Source organism: Microtus pennsylvanicus, chromosome 7 (genome assembly GCF_037038515.1).
Source record: "Microtus pennsylvanicus isolate mMicPen1 chromosome 7, mMicPen1.hap1, whole genome shotgun sequence".
Taxonomy (NCBI): domain Eukaryota; kingdom Metazoa; phylum Chordata; class Mammalia; order Rodentia; family Cricetidae; genus Microtus; species Microtus pennsylvanicus.
Window position 1 is genome coordinate 50,604,973 of NC_134585.1, and position 13,326 is coordinate 50,618,298.

Genomic DNA, 13,326 nt, shown 5'->3' on the forward strand with positions numbered 1-13,326 from the left:
ACAGAAACCCCAACAAGCAGGCCCTCGTGTTACAAAACTCAAGATAAAGAAAGAGTTCTTCATGGGAAAACATTTGAGAAAATAAAGAGAGAGAGAGAGAGAGAGAGAGAGAGAGAGAGAGAGAGAGAGGAAGGAAGGAACTAGGAATGGTGACTCAAGCCTGTAATTGCCACCCCAGGGGACTAAGACAAGAGGGTCTGAGTTGGAGGCTTCCCTAACTTTGCTGAGCATGTGTGACCTATTTAGAAATTCCAGAAGGGTCAGTGAGAAGCAGGTTGTAAGCATTCAAATCCAAAAACGTAAATGTATATGAAATAGGTAGGAAAGGAGGCCTCAGGATGCTGAAGGCTAGTCTTAACTGTCCAGGACTGCCGACAGCTTACTAGGTTAGAAGCAGTTGGGCCCTGGGATGCAGATGAGGCCTTTTGGGGGAGTGAATTACATCTGTAATGCCTTTGTTTTTGTTTTAAGACAAGGTTTCAAGTAGTCCTGCCTGACCTAGAAGGCGATTTAAGGGAAGATGACCTTGAAATCCTGGCCCCTTTGCCTCTGCTTCCCATGTCCTGGAATTCATGGCCTGTTTCACCACCTCTGGCCTTGAACTGAAGTCCTCTTGGGATCTTTCCAGGTTTATAGTTCTGATCTGGCCACAAGGTAGAAGCAGAGGGTTTTGGTTGTATTTCTGTGAAAGAATGCCAATAGGAAGGAGCTTAGTTAGGGGAAACAAAGATAAGAAGGCCAACTCTGTGAACAAAAACTCTGGAAGAGGCTGTGTCTGCAGAACCTGGTACTGTTCAGACGTCAGTACTGTGGAGAAGCCTGGCTGTGGCCGGTCCTTGGGCTGTGGCTGGTCCAAAAGCTACTTGTCTCATCCTGGGTGCCTTTTCTTGCCCACTTCTGTGTCAGAACTAGCAGTTTCTGACTAATAGACACCTTTTACAATCTACTAACCTAGCAGACCAGTAAGTAGCTTCCACCAACCCCATAGCTTAGAATGTTCATAGACACTCTCTTGGGCCTGGAGAAAGGTATCCCCATCTTGCTGTAACTGCCTCTTAAATGTACCCACCAATATATTTGAACTTGCCTTGGTTTATGACTTTTTTGTTCCCTGGAACTATAAAACTACGTCCACCTTGGAACATGGAGTTTGGGGCAGCCTAAATCTGTTTTCCTCAGGCATGGTCACCCAAAATGGCTCCAGAATGAACTATCTCTCATTCCTCTTTAGATGAGGGCTGTAATTTTTGGAATTGACAACTCTTTCTGTGTCAAAGTGTAACAAACTGGGGCTGAAGAGATGGCTCAGCTGGTGAAGTGCCTGTCTTGCAAACACAAGGACCTGAATTTTGCCCTCAGAACATTTGAATATGAAAAAGTTGGGACATATTAGTAATCTCAATACCAGGGAGGTAGGGACAGGAGGACTCCTGGGACTAGACCCTGATTCAAAGGCGATAGACAGACTTTAAGAAGTGACACCCAAGGCTGATCGCGGTGGGGTGTGCCTTTAATCCCAGGGCTTGTGAGGCAGAGTCGGGTGAATCTGACTTCAAGACCAGCCTATAGCAAGTTCAGGCTAGCTGAGGCTACGTACTGAGACCCTGTGTCTTAGTTTGGTTCTAGAGCTGTGACTCAGAGCAGCATGGGGTGGGGGCGGGGGTTATTTCATCTCACAGCCCATCACTGAGAGAAGTCAGGACAGGGACTCAAGGCGGGAACATGGAGGAAGCAGAAGCCATGGAGAATACCTCGTACTGGCTTTGCTCCTTCTGAATTAGTCAGTTTGCTTTCTTGTACAACCCAGAACTCCCTGCCAAGGGGGTGGCACCACCCACAGGGGCTGAGTCCTCTTACATGAACTATTAATTAAGAAAATGCCTTACTTGCTTGCCTTTAGACCAGTCTTATGGAGGAACTTTCTTAGTTGAGGTTCCCTCCTCTCAGTTTGTGTCAAGCTGATAAAAAAAAAAACAAAAACCTAACCAATATACCCTCCCTTAATAAAGAAATGGAACACATGGGGTTGTCTTTTGACTTCCGTGTGTGCCTACACACACGGCAGAACAGACACATAAACAACTTGGTGCACAGGTCTTTGACAACTGCCGTTAGCTATCCCTATGTGGGGATAAGCAGAGGTACCAGGGGTGGTGGTTCCTTTTTTTCTTTTTCCTTCCTCTTATCTATTTTATTTAATGTTTCATTCTGAGCAACTTTCACATCAGAGGCTAGACTTCAATAGCAAGATAATTTTGGCATTTGATTGCCTTTTGTAGTTTAGGTTGTGAAATTTCCTGTGTCAGACAGAACAATCCACCCTCTTCAATTTTAGACAGATGTAAACTCAATTCCACTTAAAAACAATTTTTTTTTTTTTTGAGCGCTCCTTTGTCTCCTCTGTGCTAGGAAACTGTGAAAGTTTTTGAGTTAAGAATAAAACTTTACTCTGACTTCAAAAGATTATAATTAAGGATGCGAGGCATGGTATTCTAATGAGCTCTAATTGCCAACTTGACAGAGCTGAGAGTTGAGGAACTGAGTGATTGCCTGGATCAGACTGGCCTGTGCGCGTTGTCTGCATTGTTAATCCATAGAGGAGGGCCCCGTTCACTGTGGGTGGCACCGTTTCCTGGGCAGGTGGTCCTGCACTCTAAGAAAAGCAGGCTGAGTATAAATCAGCCTGCAAAACAGCAAGCAAGCTGCGTTCTCTCTGCCCCCCCCCCAATTCTTTGGCTGTTTGAGTTCTTTAGTGGCGGTTATACATTATGGAGTAGAAAGCAGGCTGCCTTCAAGTTTCTGCCTGAACTTCTGTGACTGATGGACTGTGGCCTGAAGCCACATATAATGGCCAGAATGTTTTATCACAATAACAGATATTAAACTAGAACCCATAGCGACATAAATAGGTAGGAAAGGAAGGTGTTATAGGTCTCAAATGGCAAAGAATGGCTGCATTAGAGGCATGAGACCAGAGCCTTCAGGGTAGTAGCAAATGATAACGTGATTTGCATGTAGACGAATGGTATATTCTTCCATGGACATTTTTCAGTTATGGGCACTGTCCGCACACACATGTGGGCACACACATGCATGTGACGGGCTTGATTCCATAAAGTTATTCTTATGGATTAAACTCTAAGTTTCAAAGATGCTCCATTGGCCGTAGTAGCGTACAAACTATGTTTTTGTTATGTCATTTACTAGACATCCACCAGGCACAAAAAGTATGGTCACAACATTTCTAGGACATGAACAACACACAAGGTTGACCTCTGGCCTCTGTGTGCTTGCGCACATGTGCACACGACCAAAAAGGTATTTCTAGTCCAGCCAGAAAATGATCTTCAGAATAGTGATAACGGCAGGTGTAAAGGTGAGTGTCTGTAATCCCAGCTCTCAAGGCAGAAAGACCAGAAGTCCAAGGAGTTCACACCAGCAGCATGCAGAGCAGGCATACCCTATCCCTTTAAAAGGCGAACAACTCCTACCCCTTCTCTTTTCTTTCTCTTTCTCTTCCTCTCTCTTCCTCTTTCCCCCCCACTCTGTCTCTCTCTGTCTCTTCTCTTCCACCACCCCTGTCCCCAGAGGCTGGTCTCTTCCCTCTGCTTCCCCCTTCTCTCAATAAACTCTCCATTTAAGCTCTGTCTACAAGGGCCTGTTCGTCCCTCTCCCGCCATGGGCTCTTACCCATTGTGGATCCAACCCGCCCGCCACCAAGGTCCCTCTCGCACAGAATCATATCACAGCTTTTTGTTTGATTGTTTTGTTTTGTTTTTTTCGAGAGAGGATTTCTCCAGCTGTCTCTCTTCCCAAGTGCTGGGATTAAAGATGGTGCACCACCGCCGCCTGACCTTTCAGTTGTTTTGATCAAGAGAATGATTCTACCTCTTCAGAGACCTATCTGCTTTTATTTCCAAGTCTCCTTCATGAGTCAATCTAACGGTCAGCATCTATTGACCACCACACATGGTCTAGGTAAGCCAACTGGCTAAGACAATTGTAGACAGAGGCCACTGTTGTTCCTCATTTCCAGAAGAAACTGTGGATGTTTCCAGAGGTTTCATGGCTCATGGAACTCCAGCACCTGCCTGCCTGGCCCCAGAGCCAAGGCATTTTACCTCAGGGCTTCATCTCTTTCCGAATACATATGCTTCTTGGAGAGCTTTGTATCATGTAAAACCGAAAGCCTTTGGTGTCTAAGTTCTTTGAAACATTTAATAGTGATAGGGTGATTCACCCCCCTGGGGCCTTTCTGGAAAGTGGTGGACAGAGTGCATTTCCAGAGCGCTGGTTGTGGAGGGTGGGTGCAATTGTGGAGGCAGCTGATGCCTAGTCTGTGTCTAAGGAACTTAATCCCTCTGCCTCTTGCAGCTTCCATCCCCAATCTTAAACTCTGAGGTGACCCTCTCTCTGCCTTCACCAGAGTCATGGGGACTCTCCTCCATCCTCTTGTCTACCAACAGCAAAGTTCCCAGTCAGCCAAAATGAATGACAAACAAACAGAAACCCTACACTTGGGAGTCCCTAGAAATGCAAAGAATTTCTCTGGGTCAGAGGTCAGCAATTTCCCTTTCTCTCCCCATGAAGGAACAGGCCGTAAATATTTTCATCTGTGTGATCCGCACGGTCCCCAGCACAAGCATGCGGCTCTGCTGTGGAAGCCTGGAGCTGACATGGTATGGCTGGGTTTGGCCTACAGGTTGTGGCTTTCCAAGCCTAACTTCCAAGCCTGCCACAGGGGCTTCGGTACCATCAATAACAGCAGCAGTGTGCTGGTTCACCTTGAATACGTTTTTTCCACCCTGTATTCTCACACTCCAAAAGCTATGAAAAGTTCTTGTCCATCTCACTGAAATCTTTAGACGGTCCTTCTGTCGAGGGCATTGTTGGTTGGGGCTTTTGTTCCTTGGATAGGCAAGGAAAGGGGTTACACAATGCGGTGGCCAGGCTCCCCACCACACCGTACATTGTGCCGAGTCTCTTACACACATTTATAGAGCACACACTTATGGGAAACCTTCCTATAGATAGATAATTCACGATAAAACATACAAAAACATTAGCTGTTGATTGCTCACGTTACAATTATACATTGTTCTTTTTGGTGTGTGCGTACGTATGGAGGCCAGAGGCCAGTTCCATGAGTTGTTCCCCAGGGCACAGCCTACCTTTTGGCTTTATTTTTTGAGAAAGGGCCTCAGGTGACTCAGAAATCACTGACTGGGTGAGACTAGTTCGATGGCAAGCCCCATGGACCTGCCTATCTCCCCTCTGCAGCGCTGCTGTTGACATCGGCGTGTCTGGCTTGCTGGGTGCTGGTGACCTAACCAGCAAAGCTAGCTCACTAGCCCTTAAAAACATTGGAAACATTTTGTGAATTTTGTGTAGAGAGCAAGTACTAGTATTATTCTCAGGAAAATTGAAAGCAATAAAGCCCCTTTCAATCTTTTTCATGGTAGTATTTTCTACACTAGGAGGAAGAAAGGAAAAAAAAATCTTAAGGAGCCTTGGGGTCTGGAATCTTCCCCTTCTCCTCTTTCTGCGGGAAGGCTGGGTGTAAAGACTGGGAGCACGTAAAGATAGCACTGTGCTTCCTTTTTGGAATTCCTCAGGGGAGAACGCGGGGCGTGGGAACAGAAGTGTCAGGCTGACGAGCGACCTTCCCACGTCCTGTGTTCGGAAGAGGAAAGATAGCTTTAAATATTTGATTGAAGGAAAATGAGATTTAAAACGAGCTCCTGACTGTATTTTTGTTTTTATTTTAAAGAACTGCGAACCTACCCCCTTTTCCTTAGCCCACGCTGATTTCAGTCTACTGTGCTTAAGCCCACATCTGCATTTTCCAGGAGGTTGTGGGAAACAGAAGAGATGGAGGACCTGGGTTGCTTGGTGTTGTTTGACAAACATTTAGTCACTGTTTCCTCTTGGCTGACCTCTGTTTATGATAAAGGCCAGCCATAGACTAACTCAGAATATCCTTCCAAGCGCTACCTACTCGTTACGTCCTCTTTGGGAATACTGACTTCACATTGGGAAGACTCTATGCCCTTGGAGCACTGCCTTACTTGTGGGAGCACTATCTATCCTTCGGGGTCACAGTCTATCCTTTGGGAGCACTTTACATCCTGGGAGCACTGTCTAACCTTTGTGAGCACTGCTCACACAGTGGTCCTCATCCTTGGTTGCACCTGAACTTCACTGGTGTAGCTACTGAAAACCAGTGGTGCCAGAGCCCCAGCCCCAACCACTGGCTTCATCTCAGGGCAGAAACTGAGCACAATATTCATCTTTAAAATCAGCCAGGCGGTGCTAACACACAGTGGAGGTTAAGAATAGTTCAAAGGCAGAGGATCTACCCGTCACGACAATTCCGTGTGCTGTGTGCTATGGCAGGAATGTGTAAGTTAGTCATGGCCAAGGAGGCGGAGCTCAGTCTTGCCTTGGGAAAGGATGTTTTCTGAAAAAGGCATACTAAAAGGGACACACGGGCTAAACCTCCAGGAACAAGGATGGGCAGTTGTTGATCCAGCCAGACAAAGCAGGGTGTGATCGGGGACATTCTGTCATACAGCATGGTGACGTGAAGTTTCAGGGTAGACTGTGAGGCTGTGCTGGGAGGAGAGGTGGGCAGTTTACCTATGCTTGGGTGGACCAAACAAAACACCACAACTAGGTGGCCCAAATGCCAGAAATTCATTGTGTCATAGGAGGTTGGAATTTCTAGCTTAAGGTGTCCGAAAAGCTGGTTCCCTTTGGCAGTGATGTCCTTGTTAGACCTCCAGTTCTCCATCCTTTCTTAAGCTAAGCACTGTGTCTCCAGTGGCCTCCTGGCTTTTCCACTAGAGGACCCTCACCATCTTCAACTTATCATCCCAGCTTGCTTCCCATGGCTTTGATAAACACCACGACCAAAAGCAACTTGCGGAGGGAAGGGCTTGTTTCATCTCACACCGTCCATCACCAAGGAAAGTCAGAGCAGGAGCTCAAGGCAGAAACCATGGAGGGATACGGCTTACTGGCTCACCCACTGGTTCATGCTCACCTAGCGTTCTGATATAGCCTGGGCCCACTGCCCTACAATGGTTTGTGCCCTCTCATACTCTTTATCAATCCAGACAGTCTCTTACAGACATGGTAGCTTAGTTACTACTGCTCTATGCTATGAAAAGACACTATGACCAAGGCAACTCTTGTAAAAGAAAGCATTTTTGATTGGAGGCTTGCTTACAGTTTCTGAGGTTAGCGCATTATCATCATGGCAGGGAGCATGGATGCATGCAGGCTTGGTGCTGGAGCAGTAGCTGAGAGGCCTACATCCTGAACTGTAGGTGGCAAGAGACAACCTGAGCCTGGCATGGGCTTTTGAAACCTCAAAGGCCACCTATAGTGACACACTCCCTCCAGCAAGGCCACACGGATTCCAACAAGGCTATCCCTAGGAATTCTTCTAATCTTTTCATGACTATGCATTCAAATATACGAGCCAGTGGGGACCATTCTTATTCAAACTGCCATAGACACATGGCTACAGATCAATCTGATCAAAGCAGTTTTTCAGTTGAGTGCCTCTAGTGTGCTGGCTATTTTAATGTCAATTTGACACAAATTAGAGATTTAAAAAAAAAAATAAGAGACCTCAATTCAGAAAATGCCCCCACTGGGTTGGCCTGAGGGCAAGTCTGTAGTACATTTTCTTAATTGGTAGTTGATGGACATGAGGACCTAGGGTGCATAAGAAATCACACTGAGCAAAGCTTGGAGAGGAAGCAAGCAGGCAGCCCTCCCCAATGATGTGTGTTTCAGCTCCTGTCTCCAGGTTTCTGCCCTGCTTGAGTTCCTACCCTGACTTCCTGTGATGACGCACTATGATACTGTATAACCCGGAATAAACACTTTCCCCTAAGTGGCTTTTGGTCATGGTATTTTATCACAGCCCTGGAGATCTTAACTAAGACATTCTAGGTTGGGTCAAGTTGGCAATCAAATCTAACCAGGACACTCACCAAACCCCAAATAAGTTGCTCTGGACTGCCAATGTCTTCACTTGTATTTTAAACATTTCTATTCTTGGCAAATCCCCTCCTTCCTGTCAGTGCATGCGGGCTAATTTGGGAGGCCATGATCCATGGTATTTTGGCTGCTTCTCCTGGACCCGGGAAACGGCTGTGTCACTGGCTTACTTAAAGGCTACCGTGTAAAAATATTAGAAGCCAAAATGAGGGAGTGACAGCAAGTCTTCGGGGAGTTGATAGTCGGGATTTCCAGCAAAAGAACAGCTATGTAATTACTAGAGACGGCTCTGTGGCTAAGCATGCTTGCTGTTCTTGTGGAAGACGCAGGTTCTGTTTCCAGCACCCACATTAGGTTGCTCATAACTGCCTGTAACTCATCCTCTTCTGATCTCCATGGGCTCTTGCATGCACACAGCACGCATACCTACACTCAGGCCCACAAACAAATAAAACAGAATAAATACAACAAGATAACAGCTATACAATTTCCCCTTTAGATGCATCTTAACATTCTCCAGATCTCCAGGAGAAGGCAGCCTAAGCATTGGAGACAGTGGGGACCCTTCAGGGTACACTATTGTCTTTGTGAACTCTTTCCTCTGACCTCCTCCTTTTCACAAGGGACCTAGCAGACAGCCCATGCCCCACAGGTCAAAGCTCCTTGAATGTTGTGTGGAAGAGGGTTGGAGTTAGTGTTGCAAGAGTGAATTCTCACCCAGTGTCACAGCATTGAGAAAGTCACATCGCAGACACTGAGAAAGAGGATTCCCCAACCAGCTTCATGTATGTGAGCATGTGTATGCATGCGCACAGATGTGTGTGAATGTATTCGTATAGACCAATAGACACCTTGATTGTCATTACTCAGATTTCATTCACCTAGTTTTTCACATAGACTCTCTCATTGGTCAGTTGCTCACTGATTTTCTAGTCTGGCTCTCTAGAAAGCCCCAGGGATTCTCCTGTTTCTCCCTGTTTTATGATTACAAGTGTATACTACACGCGCTTAGCTTTAGTATCCATTTTCAAAACATTGATTTGGGTGATCAAACTTCCAAGAACAAGCGCTTAAAGTCTAAGCTGTCTCCCTCACTCCCCAAGCCTGTTTTTTCATTTTCCAAATAAGCAGACTAAATGACTTTAGAGCTCCCCAAAGCACCCCAATTCTACTGTCTTTTAAGTCTTAATTAAACCTCAGAACAAGAACATTTAATGCTCATACCACCTGAAGCTGGCATGCCAGTGTTAAGCTGGTGTATGGCTACAATAGAAGACTTAGTTGGCTCCTTGTCTGCTTTTATTTTTCCCCCTCCAGGGCCCTGCAGCCAGGGTTCCTCCCTGCTGTCTTTTGTCACCTGATGTTTGCACAGGGAACTGTAGTCCACAAAACTTGCTAGATGCAAGCAGTTTCCACCAGCTCTGGCTTCTCAGCAATTAAAGCGAACAGCCTCTCTAAGGATGTTTGCCCATTCTCAGCTACTGCGGCATCAAAGACAAACTTCCCCCTCGTCAGTGGGTCCTGTTTGCCAAGCTGTACAGGTAGCCAGCTGTCTTTTTCCTTGGCAGTTTTATAGTTGTTATTGCTGTTTTAAGAGAGAGGCTGGCCTTGAACTCCTAATCTTCCTGCCCCCACAGTTACGCACCTCCACACCCAGCCTATTATTCTTTTTTAAATGAGAGTATTTTGAGTCATTTGTTTGACGACTCCTCCTCAGGAAACGGGTGGGACAATGACTAAGTTCAGAAAGGACCTCAGGGCCAAGCAGCTGTCCTGTTAGTCCTGAGAGGACAAAAACCAGTTTGTTTCTTCCCTGACAATTACCTTGTTTGACCAATGCTAAGGTAATCAAGGAGTATTCGCTCCATGTTTCACTGCTAAAAACATAGAATCAGACCACGGGAAGCATGGCATTGAGAGATCAAACAATGTGCTCAGACCATCTCAGGGTGGGCCAGGGAGCAAGCTCAACTTGCCTTGAAAGCACGAAGACCTGCCTCTGATCCCCAGCGTTGAGGTAGCTGTGTGCACTTGTCATGCCAAGTCAGAGAGAAGAGGATTCAAAGGTCTCACTGGCCAGCTGCCGGTCTAGTCTAATTGGTGAGCTCTAGGCCAGCGACAGACCCAGTCTCAAAGGAAATGGACAATGTTTCTGGGGACGACACTTGAGCTGTCCTTTGCTTCAGAGGCACGTGTGTGTGCACATGAACATGTGTGTGTACTAGGTCTTTCTTTAGGCTGCCAGCTCCTGAATAATAACACGGAGACTTTTTATTAATTATGAAAGCTTGACCTTAGCTTAGGCTTGTTCCCAACTCGCTCTTAAATTTATCTACCTTCTGCCATATGATCTCTCCTCAACATTGTGTGTTCAACTTCTTCTGTATCTGATTGCCAAATTTCCAGCACCTCAGATTCTTTCCCAGAGTTCCTATCTCTCCCTGGAAGTCCAGCCTAGCTATTGGCCATTCAGCTATTAATTAAACCAATCAGAATTTGCCTTAGGCAGGTGAGGTTAAACAGACACATCTTCGCACATGGTGTACAAAAAGATTATCCCAATGCACACACATGCACGCACGTATGCACATGCATAAGAAAGGATATTAGCCCAGCCCCTACCGCCATAGACTGCAGAGTCCTGGGTACCTGCCACAGACAGCACCAGCTACCTCTGCCACAGCTTCAGCTGCTACCACCTGAGAACAATCTACAGGGCAGCTATCCCCCTAGGCAGAAACTGGGGATCCGTGGTGGAGCCTGCTAGCCCTGAGCAGCGTATATTCCCGCTCAGAAACCTTACCTGGCATTAGCTGAGCATCTGATACCTCATTCCCACATCCACTCCCAGCGGCCCCAAGACTGGACCTCAAGCACACTCAGCTAACCCAAACCTGACATACTGGGGTAGCAGGAGAGATCCAAATGTCCACGCAACAAAAGAGGGACAGATACCCGGGCCAAAAGATGTTATGAGAAAGATCATCTTAGAGGTCTCCTTTGAGGATAAATTCCAAGCTCTGCCTGAGGGGCTTCACGTGCAGATCTACACACGTGCGATCTTGCAGAGGAGTCTGGGCCTTCAAAACCTTCCTCTCCAGTTTGTCCTCCTCCGGCTGTCTCATACTTCCTTCATGTGCAAGGCAAAGAAGAGACTTAGGTGCTGCTAAGAGACCCAGACCCCAGGAACCAAGTGAGTGTGTTTCAGGGTACCCCTGTTTCCAGAGGCCCAGACGCACAATGCTTTTCCCAAACTTGGAAGTCTCTCCTCATGTCTCTGCTTCTCGTTTAGAGGGAAGACAGTTCCCTTGCTCAGCCGCATAACAGAAAGAACAAGGCTTCACAAGAGACCATACCTAACTGTGAGCCTATGGCAATAAATACTCAGCTGCCCCAGAAGGGGAGTCAGGAGAGATGGTGCCTGTGAATCCTGAAACGAGCAGGAAACTCACAGCATCGGGGTCACCTCCCTTTTCCGGGCAGGGGTGCAGATACATTTAGTCAGTCGGGCTAATTTTAGAGATCGCAAGATCTGGCGATTTTGCGATCCCCTCAGAAGGGCACTGCAAGCCACCTTTGCAAGTCATTCTTTATTTCATCTTTCCTAGGGGCCTTTTTTGGAAGCTGTATAGGTCCAATCAGCCCTCAGATTTATATCTGAGTTTACTAGAACATACTTCTTAACCTTTTCTTCAAATCTTTGAAAACATTTTCCAGACATGTGGTAAATTATTAAAATTTTATTTCATGCCATTTCTACAATTGAGAAGAGTCCTCTCACAAAGCTCCTCCACTTCTGTATTTTATACTGGGCTCTCCTCCTTTCCCCCTCTTCCATTCCCTTTCACTCAATAAAACCTGTCCAAGTGTGCATGGCATGTGTCTCTCATTCCCTCACTTACCATCCCATAACAATTCTGAGTTACCTAACGAGGGTCTTATCTCAAAACAAACAAGCAACCCCCCCCAACTAAGAACTATGAAGACAGTCAGCAGTTAAGAATGCTTGCTCCACAGTTATGGTCAGAATTTCTTACCCAGCACCCGGCAAGCTAGGTGTCTTGTGTACTCCTGTAACCCCTGTTCCTGGCGGAACAGAGAAAGAAGGGTCACAGGGGTTTGCTTGTGCCCCACCTAGACAAGCCCTGGGGTCAGCGAGAGAACCTGCCTCAAAATAGGTGGAGCGTGACTGAGAGGGAACTCTGACATTCTCTTCTGGCCTCTGTGTACCTCCACACGCAAGATCTCTCTCTCTTTCTCTCCCCCTGCAACATATTTTCAAAACAAAATGGTATATGCGTTTTTTCATAGGCAAAATAGCTCTTCGCCCACCCAGAGAATTCCACCTTCATTTTTTATCTTCGTAGAGAGCGATCATCCTTACAGTGGTGAACCACGTCAGCAGTGCAGATAGAAGGACCAGGCACAGTCAATGGGCTTAAAACACCACAACCAATCATTGATTTTCATAATGACAGTCATAAGTCATGCAGAAAATTCACCATTGACAAAGGTTTGTCCGTAAAGTTTGTTGAAAGAGCTGGACAAGCGTGTGTCCGTCTCCAGAATGCCTTCCAGGTAGATGAATTCAAGTCAACGTAGTCTTGACTTGAAAAGAGGTCAGTTAGACACTTTACTGATTCTATTGTCAAAAAAAGGTGAGCCAAGAGCTGCTTTTGTTCACAGTGTCCTTTGACGGATAAGGGAAGTACAGAACAGAGAGAAGAAAAAGCCTCCTTGGGCAATTAGGGATACCTGAGGACTAACTAGGGAGGGGTGGCCTGATCAGGAGCTTTTATTTAACTTCCACAGAAATTCCACTCAACTTGAAAACGCACAAGAAGCTCTGAGCTAAAAATAGTGTAACATGTACTTAAGCTGTGTGCCCGGTAGGGACCAGCGGCAAATGACAACTCCAGCTTCTGGTCTTTTATTAAAAGAAAACAAAAACAACAAAAAAAAACTTTCTAGAGGCTGGAGAGTAGGCTCAGTGGTCGAGAGCATGCACTGCTCTCACAAATGAGCTGAGTTTGGCTCCTAGCAGCTACATCAGGCAGCTCACAACCTTCTGTAACTCCAGCTCTAGGGGAGCACGCACACACACGCACACACACACACGTGCACACACATGCACATGCACACACACGCGCGTGCACATGCATGCACACACGCTTGTTCGCTTTATTATTTAAAATAATAAAAGCTAAAATTTTATTTTTTATTTTTTGGTTTTTCGAGACATGATTTCTCTTAGCTTTAGAGCCTGTCCTGGAACTAGCTCTTGTAGACCAGGCTGGCCTCAAACTCACAGAG

At 46.3% G+C, this 13,326-nt stretch overlaps 1 long non-coding RNA gene across 1 annotated transcript in view; it reads right to left on the reverse strand.

Annotated features, from left to right (window-relative positions):
- Positions 1 to 617: 617 nt before the first annotated feature.
- Positions 618 to 13,326, reverse strand: part of LOC142854661 (uncharacterized) — a 37,721-nt gene continuing 25,012 nt past the window's right edge. The window contains exon 4 of the long non-coding RNA XR_012911358.1: positions 618 to 682. This is a non-coding gene — a long non-coding RNA (uncharacterized LOC142854661). The remainder of the gene's footprint in view (positions 683 to 13,326) is intronic.